At 35.7% G+C, this 16,633-nt stretch overlaps 1 non-coding gene across 1 annotated transcript; it reads right to left on the bottom strand.

The window, feature by feature from the left end:
- Window positions 1-324: 324 nt before the first annotated feature.
- On the bottom strand, window positions 325-452 carry LOC140530676 (U6atac minor spliceosomal RNA). Its single transcript, XR_011976104.1, has one exon. It is a non-coding gene; the product is annotated as a U6atac minor spliceosomal RNA (small nuclear RNA).
- Window positions 453-16,633: the final 16,181 nt, after the last annotated feature.

Below are 16,633 nucleotides of genomic sequence, written 5' to 3'. Positions count from 1 at the left end.
AAATAATCAGTTTCTTACTATGCTAATAACTACATGAATGTTTATAGTTATTTATGAAATTGGTAAGGCATTTATACTTCCATACAAGTATATTATATCAATAATTGATTATGTTAATAAAATACACATATATATGTATATACTTTATGCACACATATGTACATATATATGTGTGTATAAATCCAGCCTTGATTTATATACATTTATAGGTACAGGCACATAGATATAAGTATGTTTATGCTTACAGGGTATCTCAAAGGTCTTATTGCAGCTTTAAGCAATAACAGCTCATATATTCCTTTTGCATGAGTATATACTGTGTTTAAAAAAACATGATAAGATGCCACAGAGAAAATGGCAATGCCTTAACTGTATATGTGTTGTAAAGGCCACTAGGAACTCTTCCATCCTTATTAAAGGGATTGCTAACTTTCTCTCCTCTCATACAACACAGCCTTGTAAATGCTAGCTGCAATAGAATCAGCACCACTGGGTGCTTTGCCACATGAAAGGAGCCTAATGGCCCTCAAAACCTCTTCTTCAGTTAGAAGTTCAGCTATGGAAGGATTGACTTCAACCTGAGGAAAGCAGTCAATGGCCTCAGCATTGATTGATGATAGTCTGTTTGAGAACACTGTGGAAGTGTTCAGCCCATCTTTCTAGGATCATGTCCTTAACAATGTGGCTTCATCAGCACTGAGTAGTTGTAATACATCATAGGCTTTTGGTCCATAAATAGCTTTCAGGGAATCATAAAAGCACTTTGGATTGTTACTATCAGCATTAAACTGAATTTCATCTGCCTTTTTACTGAGCCAAGAATTCTGCATCTCTCCAAGATTTGCTTGTACTTTGCTTTTGATGGAATTAAATGCTGACTTCTTAGAAGTGGATGAACAATCCTGCTGGTAAATCCTGTGGAGTTCTCGTTTTTCATTTAGCAGTTTCTGAATTTCCCTATCATTTTCATCAGACCAGTCTTGGTGTTTGTGAGTGTTGTGACCCAGATTAGCAAATTCAGTGCTGTACACCACATCTCTGAAAGCTGTCCACTCCTTTTCTGCTCCACTGTTGCCAACTGTGTGTTGGCTCAACTTTCCCTCCAAGTTAGCAACAAAGTGTTCAGGCTCAGAGAAGAGCTCTAATATGTTGACATTAATTCTTCTGATTCTATTTCAGCTGAGATTTACAAGGTAGGGGGACCATTGCTCATACAAAAGTGACTGAAATTTTTCAGGTTATATGGCAAGAGGAGGTTATCCCACAGGAGTTCAAGGATGTCTCCACTGTCCACATGTATAAAGGTAAAGGGAATAGATTGTCCTGCAACAACCACAGAGGGAACTCTCTCTTAGTCATTGCCAGCAAAATTCTTGCTAGCATCCTCCTTAGTAGGCTTATCCTTCACTTGTAAGATGTTCATATACCTGAGAGTCAGTGTGGCTTCAGAAAAGGCCAAGGAATAGTTGATATGGTATTTGCTGTTTGACAACTCTAGAAGAAATGCCATGAGCAGAACAAAGTCTGTACACAATGTTTGTAGATCTGACCAAGGCTTTTGATACTGTTAGTCATGAGGGTTTATGGAAAATTATGTCAAAATTTGGTTGCCCAGAGTGTTCTTCAATATTGTATGTCAATTTCATGATGGCATGTTTACCTAGGTTCTGGATAATGAACAATGCTCTTGTGCCTTCCCAGTCACCAATGGAATGAAACAGGGCTGTGTGCTTGCTCTCATGCTTTTTGGAATGATGTTTTCAGCCATGTTGTCAAATGTTTTCAATGAGAATGAACATGGCATCAAAGTCAACTACCTTACTGATGGTAAGTTCTTCAATTTGAAAAGGTTACAAACCAAGATCAAAGTGGAGGGAGTGTTGGTGCTTGATTTTCTGTTTGCAGATGATTGTGCACTCAATGCAGCCTCTGAAGCTGAGATGCAACAAAGTATGGATCAATTCTCTGCTACCTGTGCTAATTTTGGCCTAAAAATTAACATCAAGAAAACACACGTGCTCCATCAGTCACCAGCACACTATCCATACATGGAACCATTGGTTACAACAAATAGAGAATTTTTTAATCCTGTGGATAAGTGCACTTACCTTTCTAGTGTACATTCCAGGCATGTACACATTGACAGGGAGGTTGTTGCATGCATTGCCAGAGGTAGCTCATTGTTTGGAAGGTTCTGAAGAAAAGTTTGGGAGAGAAGACTGACTACCAAACTGAAGGTCTACATAGCCGTTGTGCTGACCTCATTGTTATATACTTGTAAAACATGGACAATCTACCAACATCATGCCAGGAAACTGAATCACTTCCATTTGAACTGTCTTAGGAAGATTCTGAGAATCACCTGGCAGGATAAGGTACCAGACACTGAAGTCCTTGCTCAAGCTGAACTGCCAAGTATTCAAACTATGCTTCAAAGAGTGCAAGTCTGATGGACTAGCCATGTTGTAGAATGCAAAATGTATACTTGCCAAAAAGACTATTTTATGGAGTACTTGAATGGGGCAGGCAATCACATGGTGACCAGTAGAAATGATACAACACTCTCAAGATCTCTCTCGAGAACTTTGTATTTGACTGGTAACTTGGGAGACATTGGCACAGGACCTCTCAGCATGGTGTGCTCACATCAGAAAAGATGCTGTGCTTTTTGAGCAAAGCACAACTGAGACAGCACAAAGTAAAGGCAAGATGTGCAAATTTGGGGTATCCACCCCAATTATGCCCGCAACCTATCTGTGCTCCATCTATGGTAGGGCATTCCAAGCTTGTATTGATTGGTCTTATCAGCCACAGTTGGACACACTGAAATTTCACTTTATCATGGTGATGTCATTTTTGTTCCTCTTCAAAGGTGAAGGAAAACAACCAAACAACCAATCAACCATACTCTGGGTAGTATATTATATAAAGTATATATGAATATAATATAACATAATATACACTATATATTGAGTTTAGCAGCAATCCAAAATGTTAGGGTATGAGATTGTCTTGAAAAAATTCACTCAGACTGTCTCTAAATCAAATATAGGTATTTATTGGGGGTAACACATACAATGCAACACAATACACCAAGCACAACACACCAAACAGGCTCCTCTGACTCTTAAGGGAGATACAGCTTGGGGAAGCCCCCCAAGGGAGAGGGGGCCACTTAAAAGAGATGGGTCCTCAAGGGATTGGCCCATCAAGGGAGACCCCAGCTTAAGGGGGAAACTTTCCCCTTAAGGAAGGTGCCCATTAGCCTGGAAAGGCTGAAGATTTTTATAGAGTAAAACCTGCCTTAGAAGAGGAGATAAGGTGACTAGAGACATGTAGGCAAAAGGGTGGGGAGATGAGGTAATCAGGGACAGTAGTTTCAACTGTTTCCTTTTTATCCAGGTACCCTGAGGGTCCTCCCCTCCCAGTTTGATTTTTGTTTTGTTTTTTATTAAAAAGGCCCATCCCTTGAGTAACTACTTAGGTCTATTCATTAAATGGGTGTCTCTCTTCAAAATGAGAATCTGATGAGACCTTAGTCTAAAATGACCAGGGTCTCCCATTGCATCCTGGGCCATCTCCAGTTGTTCTGATGAATATCAGACCACTGCACCCAGATGGCTCTGGAGGAGAAAGTGAGGCTGGTGACCTTGCACAGCCCTCCCTCATTCAAATTGAAGTCAACTGCAAGTCATGTCCTCATCTTTATGTCATGGTCCTCTTCAAGAATGAAGGACAAACCCACAACAATAACAATTATCTATTATCTATTCCATTGTTCACCCAAGGGAGGAGGGGCTGCAGTTAGTTTATCTATTATCTCTTAAACTGGTTTTAAGTAGTACTTGAGATAATGGACTTCTTGTTACCCATCTCTTTGAATTTCATCATATATCATACACATATACATACATGGATAAAAAGTATCAATAAGGATTTCAATCTGATCATTACAACTTGAGGGTCACTGATTATTCCACTGTATAATTATGTCTCCATTTTGTCTTTTGCAGTTGCCATCCACAGTTTCACTAATCTATTCATTCAACAAACATTTACTGAGCACTTATATTATCTATATGGCACAGTATTAAGGACTGTAATATCTTCCATGTAGTACTGATGTCCTCCAATTAATTTTTCTGATGTTTATGGGGTACAATTATGTCACCTCTGAAATAACTCATTCTCTTTTTGGCAGACCTGCTCAAGGCACTCATATTAATGTAATAATTTCAGAGTTTGCTCATGTAGCAGCCTGCATGCCACAGTCTGCCCAAACTTCAGTTTCAATTTACTTTGATACTCTGGTTACAGAAAGCTAGAGCAGTAACATTTTGACAACAGTAACATCAATAGAAAATTCATGGTGTTTTTTGAAGTAAGATACCTTCCATAACAATGATAAACATTCTTGGCATAGATGCATCTCTCTCTTTAACAACTGACAACACCCTAAAGATTCTAGAAAGTTACCTCTTTCATTGTTTTTGTCATGGAATTTTGAATAGATTTTGTTGTTTAGTCATTTTCAATAATGTCCAACTCTTTCTGACAGTAATTGGGGTTATTTTGGCAAAGACGCTGAAGTGGTTTGGCATTTCCTTCTCTAGCTCATTTTATAGACGAGGCACCTGAGCAAAGAGGATTAAATGATTTGTCCAGGATCACACAGCTAGTGGGTGTCAGAAGCCATATTTGAACTCAGGAATCTGAGTCTTTCTGACTCCAGGCTTATCCCTTTATTGTGCCACCTAGTTACTTTGAATAGATATGATGTTCCTGTTAGACAGCTTATTTCTTAGTAAAAAACCTTCAAGGGTATCTGTTTCTCTTAAGGAATTAAATGCTTTGTTAAAATTAACAAAGAATAACAATAGTGAAATTTTCCGTTAGCTATAAGACTTATTCAGTTATATGACTGTTGAACAGTTTTTTATAGAATATAACTTGCAGTAGCCTGCCTATTCCATTCTTGTCTTTTATTCATTCATTGATCCTTTTCATTAAGGTACCCTAAAGAAGTCAAATTATATAAATTGGTAGACCAACACCCTTAGAGTCATCCCTTGCTTTTCTGAATGAGTTAATCCACTGTAAGAATGGGTGGTGACCTTGGAAGTGGGTAGTTCCCAGTGCTATTGTATGTGTAGAATGTCATTGATAAAATTCTCCACATGAAATAAGTTGAGGAACTGACTTCAGGTAATACTGACAATGGGTAATAGAAGTGTCACAAAACAGGGTTTCTTGATTGGCTGCAACTTGAGAGAAGTGAATGGATTGGAGTAAGAGATTGTAAAGACCTTATTCTACTTCAGTCTCTTGCTTTTTTTTTCTGGCCCTTTTTCTTTGTCTGACTTCTTCCTGGCTGATAAGGTGAGAAATCTTATGCTTTCTCCATGTCTAAGAATAATATTGGGCCCCATGAATCCAATGATTTGAGAGTCTGAGAGTTCAAAAGTTGATTAAATGCCTACATCTGCAGCCATTCAAACATATGCCTAAAGGAGTGACTTTTGGGACCCAGAACAATGGTAGCAATGCCACATTTGGATATGACTTTGATGGTACCAGGGCTAACCTGAAACTATGGTATGTAAGCTTCCTGTTCCCATAGATCAAAGGACTAGGGGTAGTGAGAGTAGAATGTTTGCACTTATGGTCTTGCTATATCTTCAAAGCAAATGTTCCATCTTAAAGCTCATTTAGGTTAACTGGTAAAATAGAATTAGATTACTAGTTACTGAAGACTAATGGTAGGGGAAACCACTCTGGAATGGGGTGAGGCTCAAACTGATAGTATTAGTAGAAAGCTGAAGTAGCTAGGTGGCACAGTGAATAACATGCAGAGTCTGGATTCAGGAACACTCTCTGAGTTCAAATCTAGCCTCAGACACTTATTAGCTGTGTGACCCTGGGCAAGTCACTTAATCCTAGTTGTCTTAGTTTCCTCCTCTGTAAAATGATCTGAAGGAAAAAATGGTAAACCACTTCACTATCTTTGCCAAGAAAACCCCAAATGGAGTCATGAAGAGTTGGACATGACCGAAAAGTGGAAAAATGCCCCTTCCCCTCAGGGGCAGCCCTGAGGAAGTGATATAGCTGGGTCTGGTTAAAAGACCAGAGATATATTTCCTGCATACTCATCATGAGAATTTGACCTTAAGGATGAACAGTCTTAATTTCAAACTCAGCATATACAAAACAAAACACATGATATGTTTTTCTTAAAGTGAATCATCTTTCAAACTTTTCTATTACCATCAAAAGCATAGTCATCCTTCTGAAAGTCAAACAGTCCTTTACAACTTTTGTTTATCTTCAGCTCTTCACTCATTCATTCTGTATAGTCAATCAGAAACAGAGTATTGTTTCTTTCCCTCCAATGTCATTTACATATGTCCCCTTCTCTCTATTCACACATCACCATCACCACCAAACTAGTTCATATCATAATCACTTCTTTCTTGAGCTAATGAAATAATTCTTCTACGTCTTCTGCCCCTTTGGATTAAACTCCTCAAGAAGACTTCTATTTTTTTCCTTTCACTATCCTCTTAAATCCTTACAAGTCAACTTCTGATTTTATCGTTGCACCAAAACTGCTCTCTCCAAAGTTTCCATTGATCTCTTAATTGCTAAACCCACTTGCCTTCTCTTACTCCTTTTTCTCGATCTCTCTGGAGCCTTTGATATTGTTGATCACACTCTTTTTTTTGAAACTCTGCTCTCTAGATTTTTAGGATACTACTCTTGCCTGTTTTACCTCATACTTATCAGACCTCTTCTCAGTCTCCTTTGCTGGATATTCATCTGGATCATGCCTAGTAACCATAAGTGGCCTACAGGCTCTGTTTTGGGCCCTCTTCTCTTTTCCGTGTCACTTTTCCTAGTGATCTCATTACTTCCTTTCCCCCCCAACCCCTACTTCTGATTACTGGTGATTATCTCTACTGACTTCCAAACTTATATCAAACTACTTTCAGACAACTTGAACTGTATGTCAGTAGACTTTAGAAACTGATCATGGCCAAAATCGAACACATTATCTTTCTCCTTCAACCTTTCACCCTTCCAAATTTCCCTGTTACTATTAAGGGTACCACTATCCACCCAAACTCCCAGGCTTGAACCTAGATGGTATCCTTGACTCCTCACTATCTCTTAAGCATCATAGTCAATCTGTTGCCAACGTCTGACAATTTCAGTTTTTCAACATCACTCAAATTTGCATCTCCCCTTCTCTGCTTTGGTACTGCTACCACTGTTGAAAATTCTCATCACCATATACAGATTATTACAACAGTCTTTTTGTGCATCTGCCTAATTCAAGTCTTTTCCCACTCCAAGCCATCCTTTATTCTGCCATCTATGTGACTTCCCTAAAGTGTGGGTCTGACCATGTCACTTCCCTATTCAATGTTTCTGTGACTCTCTATCACCTCCAAGAGCAAATATAAAATCCTGTTTGGCATTCCAAGGTCTTCATAATCAAGGCGCCTCCTCTACCTTACCTGTATTCTTATAATTTATTCTCTGCCACATACTCTTTAATCCAGTGACACTGTTCTCCTTGCTGTTCCATTTCTCATTTCTGGGCATTTTCTCTGGCTGTCTCACATATGTGGAATATTTTCCTTTTCCATCTTTGCTTCCTGATTCTCCTTTCTTTCAGCTACTAAGATCTCATTTTCTATAGAAAGTCCTTCTCAATCCCTCTTAATTCTAGTGCTTTCCCTCTGTTAACTGTTTTCTATTTATCCTGTATATAGCTTGGTTACATTTTTTTTTTTTGCTTGTTATCTCCCCTCTAGCTCATGAGCTCCTTGAAGGCAAGGACTGTTTTTTGTTGTTGTTGTTTGTTTCTCTTTGCCTTTTATTATATTCCCAAAACCTGACACATAGCAGATGCTTAATAAAAGCTTATTAACTTTCTGAATATTTGTCCTCTGCTTCTCATATCTTTCTCTACCCCAATTCATCTTCAGCACACCTTTTTGTATTTATATTACTTCTCTTCCATACAAGGAATGTTTTGATTCCTTATTTCTACTATTTGGAATATTTGTTTTCCTTCAAAATCTGGCTGGGGCATCATTTTCTCGATGAAATATTTCTAGATTAATTCAGCTTTTAATTCCTTCCCTCCCCTTACATATACATGTTTTGTCTCTTTCTTTAGAAGTAAGTCCCTTCAGAATTAGGGACAGAAATTTTTTTTTACCTCTGTAAATGTTGTCTGACATATAGTATATTCTTAATAAATATTTGTTGATTGATCAATCGTGTTGGCTCAAGAAAATGTTCCACATCCTATCTAGCCATAAACCCTGATTATGGTGCCATCTCCTCTGTCACAATGCATAAACTCCCTCTCCTTTTCCTTTTCCTTTGCCTTTCTGAGAACAGTAATAAAATCACTATTACCACTCCTTTTGACAGATATTTAAAAACAAAATTGCCTTATTTGACGTAAGAGTGCTGGATTTGGAGGCAGGGAGACTTGAATCAAAATCTCTTTGATATTAGTTGTATAACATTAGACACATAACCTCTCAGCCTTAATTTCCTCATCTGTAAAATAAGGTTAGTAATATACTTACTTCATAGAGTTGTTGTGAGGGAAAAGAAATCTCTACCTATGTATCTGTCTATTCTGGAAATGTCATTTAAGTGATACTTTGAAATAAGATAGGAACTCTAAGATGTGACAGGAAAGAGGAAATTTATTCAAAACACAGGGATATATGCACAAGAATGTAGGCAGGAAATGGAAAGTCATATGAAGGAAGAAGCTATTAGCCCAATTTGACTGGAATGCAGAGTGTGAAGATGAATAATATGAAATAACAAAGGGAAAGTTAATAGAAGCCAGATTGTGGAGGGATTTCAATATTAGGATGTGAATTTTATATTTCATGTGAAGGGCAATCAGAGGACAATTGAAGACATTTTAGTAGGAAAGTGATATCCATCCATTCCTGCATAGTTCTTGCAAATATCTTCTCAGAGGCTTATCTCAAGTAATCTACACAGCATGCTTAGATGTCTTCCTCTCAATCTCTTTATGTAACAAGGATAGCACAGGCATATATGGTCTTTCTCTCAGTTACTTATTGCTCTAACTACAGTTTTATATTTATGCTTTCCTTTTATAGATATGCTTTACACTGCTTCTTCTGTGTAACCTCTGTCACATATCACAACCTGTTCATTTGCACCATATGCCTCTCACATTGTACTTTGCACAATGTTCTGTAGAGATTAGTGTTCCATGACTCAGAGTCATATATTGAGAAAACAAATTTGATGTTAAAAAAAAGATAGACATGTTCCAAGGAAAATTTTAAAGGATTTTTTAAAGAACTGTATAATTTCCCTGAGGAATCCACAGTCAGCTTTCTTGTTGTTAAAATCTATTTTCATTGAATTTAAACAAAGGTGTAGATTAATTTACTCTAGAGCACAAGTGATATCTAGTTCATTTATTCAACTACATATCATAGTATGGAAAATAAGCCTTCTTCATCCACTTGTTTTCTCTTATGTGGATAGTCAAGCCAAACTCTTTTGAATGATTATTAATCTCATTGAGGAGGCTTTGTGATTTAAGGATTTGAGGCAATAAATCCATGTTGGAAGAAACTCACAAAAATAATGTCATCATCACCATGAAAAAAGAGACTAAAATGGAACTCGGAGACATTATATTATAATCTGCTTTCTGAATTTCCATATCTTGGATATTTTCATTAGTTTTGTCCAACTTCTCATGCTTAACCATAGGTAGGTCTGGTCCTCTGAAGATACATGCTTTCTTCCACAAAACCAATTTTCAAAATCACTCCAGTTTTGTAAGACTTGTAAGATCCTTGGCATTGCTGGCATTGATTTTAAGCATTAAGAACAAATAGAAAGAGCAATTACATTTAAAATAACTCTAGATGATATGAAATACTTCGGAGTCTACCTGTCAAGAAAAAATAAGCCCAAATTAATCCCTTTTCAAAACACTTTTCATAAAAACAAAGATCAAAACTACCATAGAATATTACTTTCTCATGGATAGGCCAACTCACTATAATAAAAATGAAAATTATGCCTAAAGTAACTTATTTATTCATGCTACAGCACTCAAACTAATACAACTTTTAAAAATTCATTTAGAAAAAAATCAAGAACATCAAGAAAATTAATAAAAAGTGAAGGAAGATGGTCTAACAGTACCATATTTCAAAATAAATTACAAAGCAGTGATCATCAAAATAATCTGGCATTGACTAAGAAATAGAGTGGTGGATCAGTGGAACAGATGAGGTATACAATACACATTAGTAAATGGCCATAGTAATCTAGGACTTTGATAAACCAAAAGATCTAAGTTCTGGGACAAGAACTCACTTTGATAAAAATTGCTGAAAACAGGAAGAAGTTTGGCAGAAAGTTAGGCATAAACCAATATCTCATACTATACACCAAGATAATGTCAAAATGAGTACTTGATGTAGACATAAAAGTTAAATTATAATCAAATTGTAGGATTATGGAAAAAGTTTACCTGTCATATATATAAATGAAGAGTTTATGACCAAACAAGAAAAGAGAATATCATGGAAAACATAATATATAGTTTTAATTATATGAAATTCAAAATGTTTTTCACAAACAAAACCAATGCAATCAACATTAGAAGAAAAATCAGGAAGCTGAGACAAAATATTTTACAGTAAGTTCCTCTAATCAAGGCCTTATTTCTCAAATATATATATATATATATATATATATATATATATATATATATATATATATATATATATATATATATATATATATATATATATATATGGAACTGAGAAAAATTTATAAAAACAAGAGCCAATCCTCATTTGATAAATGTTCAAAGGATGGGAGCAGGCAATTTTCAGAAGAAGAAAAATCAGGCTTTTTATGGTCATATGAAAAATAATCTAAATCAGTTTTGAAAAGATAAATGCATATTAAAAGGACTCTGAGACCTTACACATATCAGATTGGATAAAATGACAGAAAGGGAAAAGGACAAATGTTGAATGTGGAAAAAAAACAAAACAAAACAGGACACTAATGCAACATTTAGTGGAGCTGTGAACTGGTCCAACCCTTCTGGAGAACACTTTGGAAACATGTTGGAAGGGCTATAAAACTCTTCCTATACTTTAGCCCAGCAATATTTCTAGTCAGTATGTCAAATAAAAAGGAAAAAAAAATATATGTATAAAACTACGTAGATAAGCTTCTTTTATGTTTGGTGTATGTTGACAAGGAATTGGAAATGAAGGGTATGCCCATCCAGTGGTGAATGGGTGAACAAGTTGTGGTATACGATTATAATGGCATATTCTTTGTACTATATAAGAAATAATGAAGAAAATGGTTTTAGAAAAACCTGGGAGGACCTATATGAATTGATTCAGAGGAAATGAGCATAACCAGAAGATCACTGTACATAGTAAAAGCAATACTGCAACAACAATCAGCTATGACTTAGCTATTCAGACCAATACAACAATACAAGACCATTCTAAAAGACTCATGATGAAAGATGACATCTATCTCCAGAGTGATTACTGATAAACACTGAGTGTAAATTGAAGTGTAATTTTCTCTTCCTATATTTTTCTCTCAACGTGGCTAAAATGGAAATTTTTTTTTCATGATTTCACATGTATAATTGATATTGAGTTACTTGCCTTTTCTGTGGGTTGGAAAAAAGGACAGAATTTGGATTTTAAATTTTTAAAAGATGAACATTAAAAATAAATAAACAACAAAATTTAAAATAAAATACAACATATATAATGTGTATATGTATATATATATATATGTATGTATGTATGTATGTATGTATATAAACTAAAGTGCAACTCCATATCTTCTAGGATAATTAGAATAGGGCTTTGCTATTAATCAATCGAATAAAAAGCTTTATTAAGTACTTACTGTGTGCCCAGGACTATGAAAAAAAAACATGATCCAAATTAGAAAATATATTGCTTAGTGAAAAAATAAATTCTTGTTGTATTCATTTGCTATTTATTGAGAATTAAACTTTACATAAGGGATGTCCAAAGTTTGAATATTTTCTTACCAATCCTCTAACTCTATCACACAAGTAACTACCATGTAGCCTACTTCACATCTATATGAATAGTAGCAAACTCAAATGGAAAAGGATCCATGTATCCTGCATATTAATTTAGAAAACCACAAATTAAAATTATCCATGTCCAATTATCTCTTTCTTTTTTTTATTAAATGTTTGCCAAATATATTTTCATGTGGTTGTAGACTCTTCACTGGGGAGTTTTGCAGGCCAGAATTTTGACACCTCTGATGCAAAATATCTCTTCCTATAAATAAGATATATTTGTAATATAAAAGGAAAAAATGAAATTTATTTCATCATGTAATTTTGTAAATATCAAGGACGGTACCTGGAATGTTTTCAGATTCTCAACAATTATATTCAGAAAACCAAGTAAAAAAGTTCTGAAGAGCTGTTTGAAAAAATGTAAAATTATGAAAATTACATTGTAAGGCATTTATTTTCCGTGTTCATATTCAGTACTCAGATTTTTAATATTGGTAATAATTGTATAAACTCAAAAATTGCTTTCTGTTAAAGAACCAACATGCATTTAACATTTTAGAACATATGAAAAAGTTTGACTGAATTATTAAACATTTGGGACTAAGAAACTGGCATGTTCTCTTTAACTACTTTCACATGTTGGAAGTAACTTTTAACTAAAAAAATGGAAAGCATTTCAACTCAGTAGATATAAAGTGTTTCCTTGCACATAGTAGGAATTTAATAAAGGTTTATTGAGCTGAATTTAAATGAATTTTCCAGAAATGAAGATGCAGTCATACTTTCTGATTTCAGTGTACCTCTTTCTTGTCTCATTTAGGAAAATATGAGAAAAACTTGTTTCTAATTTCTCCAGAAATATGTGATTTTATGTAGATATCATTAAAAATACAATTTAAAACTATTAAAATAAGTTATTTAATTTACATAACAGGCTCTGTATATTTTGTTTAAAAACATGTTGCACATAATTATCTAGTTGATCCCTCTAATAACCCTGTGAGATCTGGCAGTATGTTAAAGGAGAAGAAACTTATGATCCAAAAATGTGACGATTAAGGTCATTCAAGTAATAAACAGTGAAGTCTAGACTGGAAACTAGTTTAGGTTCACTGCTGTTTGCACTAGAGAATATTGTCTGCACAATACCAGTTTGAATTCATCCCTAAGGATAAGATACAGGATAGTTTCTCAAATCAATAAGGAACCCTGTACAAATGCAGAACTATAAAATGTATAAGTATTAATATAAACAAGATGAAATTTGTAGCAAAGAGATCTAAAAAGAAACAACACTTTTGATGTTTCTTAATTTATAACTTTTCTTTCTTTTCCTTTTAACCAAAAAGTTAGCTTTATAGTAAGCCAAAAATAACTATTCAGTCATTTTCCCTAAAGTGATGATTTCAAATGTTGAGCTAAAGAGTCACAAGTGCATTGTGTATTAAAATTAAAATGAGTTTCACTTATACATAATACATCCACTTTGATGACTCCCCATTTGCACATAGTTTTTTCTTGAATGAGCAAATCTGTTTTGTGAAGCTTTCTTTAGGACATGGACTGTTCTTTCTCATATGATTTCTCTGAACATGAATACAGGTCAAAGAAGGGTAAAACCATGGCAATTATACCATTTCAACATAGTAAAAAAGGAAGCTCATGTCATGAAAATACTGTTTGCCCTAAAATATGAGGCTTTTCAGGAACACTTGAATTTAATTTAAGTGAGAACGAAGTGATTGTAGGGTCTGATTCTTAGAAAATTAAGTAATTATTGGGAAAAAAATGGAAATTGAACTGTTTTCTACTAAGGATTTCACCAGTATGCATTAAAATGTTCAGTTATGATCATCAAAAACTGGATATGGTCCTGAGGGGGGGAAAAGGATAGTATTTTACATCAGAAGTCCTGTATTCAAATTTTTGTACTGATATTTACTGGCTGTTTGATTTTGGGCATGTCACTTAGCCTGTATGGGTCTTCTTTTCTCCTGCATAAAATGAGGGGGTTGAAAATGATAACTTCTAAAATCACTGCCAACTCTAAATCTATGGGCCTATGAGATAATCTCCATTAGCACAGATGTATAAAAAGAGAAGCCTAAGGTTAAAATAATGTAAAATGAACAAATTATGTTATTCAGCAAGCTATCTTTTTTTATATTCTTCTTAGAACAGATGAGGAAAATTATTCACATAATGGGAGAGGGCATATTGAGAGAGAGAAATAAATTAGTTTAATTGTTTTCTTGTATGTCTTAATACCAACTCTAAAAAAAGATATACCTAAAACTCTGAAAAATAGAATCATTATGTATTTCATTATCCCTGGTAATGACCAAGGGTTAATTAGCTATGGTATATTGGAAAGAGCATTGGATTTGGAGTTAAATACACCTAGGTTTAAATCCTGCCTTTTGCACTTTCTAGGTGTACGATTATGTGGTATTATTTTACACCCCTTCTATGACACATTGCTCTTAACTATAAAAAGGAATAGGCTCCATGATCACTAATGTTCCTTCCTGTACATATATATATGCATACACATATGTATATATACACACACATATATTTATATGCATATGTATATGTGTGTATGTATGTACATATACACATATATACACACATACATATGTATGCATATATATGTATGTATGTGGGTATGCATATATATGTGTATATATATATATATGTATGTATATATCACCTGCTATGGCCCAGACACTTTGTAAGGCACTAGAGATCCAAAGACAAAAATGAAATAGTCCTTACCTTCAATGAGCTTGCAGGAGACAATGGTCGATACACATAAAATAAAATACAAGATACATTGTTGTTCATGTTTCATTTTCTAACAGGGCCAATGACATCACATGGTGATATCTTGACACATGTGTGTATCACTTTCTGATTTCCATAAGAACTCTTATGTGAGTTCTCCAATATGTACATTTGGCAATCAAACATTGTGGCCAGCCCATCAGAGTTGTGCTCTCTGTAGGAAAGCTTGAATGGCTGGCAGTTTGGCTTAAGAAAGGACTTCAGTACCTTTTCTTAGCAGATTATCTTCAGAGTCTTCCTAAGACACTTTGAATGTAAGCAAATCAGTTTCCTGGCATGATGTTGGTATACTATTCAAGTTTCATAAGCATATGACAATGAGGTCAGCACAATAGCACTATAGACCTTTAGTTTCATAGGTATACTAATACCTCTTCTTCCCCACACTTTCCTTAGCAGCTTCCCAAACACTGAGTTAGCTTTATTAATGTGTGCATTGGGGAGGAGCCAAGATGGGGAAGTAGAAAGATACACTTATGCTAGTTCCCAACCCACAGCCCATACAATACCTGTAAAGAAGAACTCCCAACAAATTCTGGAGCAGTGGGAGCCAAAGAACAATGGAGCAGAGGAGATTTCGGTTCCAGAGAGACCTGAAAACCAATGCAAAATGTCCATTGCACACTGGACCCAGAAGCCCAGGCCTGCCTCGGGCCCCATGGCACCGAGAGAAGCAGATCCGAGCAGGCTTCAGGGAAAGAATCTCCAGTGGCCTCGCAGGTCCCTCCACCCACAGGCCCCAAAGGTTGGTGAAAGAGTCTTTTTGGGTTGCTGAGAGAGAAGCAGGGTGTCCCCATAACTTAGGCCACCTTGGGAGGCAGCAGTGGAAGCAGCATCAGACAAGGGCTCCCAAAGCAGGCAGGAGCCTGGATCCATTGTTGAAGGTCTCTGCATAAACCCCCTGAGGGAACTGAGCCCTGTGTAGTGACCCTCCCCCCACCTGAGCACCTGAACTTAATCTCACACTGAATAGCAGCCCTGCCTCCACCAAAAGCCCTGAGGCTGGGAAGCAGCATTTGAATCTCAACTTCCAAGCACTAGCTGGGCAGATATGGAAGCTAGGTGGGTATGGAAAGGAAACTTAGAGATCAAGTAACTGGCTGGGAAAATGCCCAGAAAAGGGAAAAAAAAAAAATAAGACTATAGAAGGTTACTTTCTTGGTGAACAAATATCTCCTCTCATCCTTTCTGATGAGGAAGAACAATGCTTACCATCAGTGAAAGACATAGAAATCAAGACTTCTGTATGCCAAACATCCAAAATAAATATTCAATGGGCTCAGGCCATGGAAGAGCTCAAAAAGGATTTTGAAAATCAACTTAGAGAGGTGGAGGAAAAACTGGGAAGAGAAATGAGAGAGGTGCAAGAAAAGCATGAAAAGCAGGTCAACACCTTGCTAAAGGAGACCCAAAAAAATGCTTAAGAAAAGAACACTTTTAAAAATAGGCTAACTCAATTGGCAAAAGAGGCTCAAAAAGCCAATGAGGAGAAGAATGCTTTAAAAAGCAGAATTAGCCAAATGAAAAAGGAGGTCCAAAAGCTCACTGAAGAAAATAGTTCTTTAAAAATTAAAATGGAACAGATAGAGGCTAATGACTTTATGAGAAACCAAGAAATCACAAAACAAAACCAAAAGAATGAAAAAATGGAAA

The sequence above is a fragment of the Notamacropus eugenii genome, chromosome 2 (genome assembly GCF_028372415.1).
Source record: "Notamacropus eugenii isolate mMacEug1 chromosome 2, mMacEug1.pri_v2, whole genome shotgun sequence".
NCBI lineage: Eukaryota > Metazoa > Chordata > Mammalia > Diprotodontia > Macropodidae > Notamacropus > Notamacropus eugenii.
The sequence above is the reverse complement of the archived record's forward strand: the minus strand, read 5'-3'. Positions and strand labels throughout refer to the sequence as shown.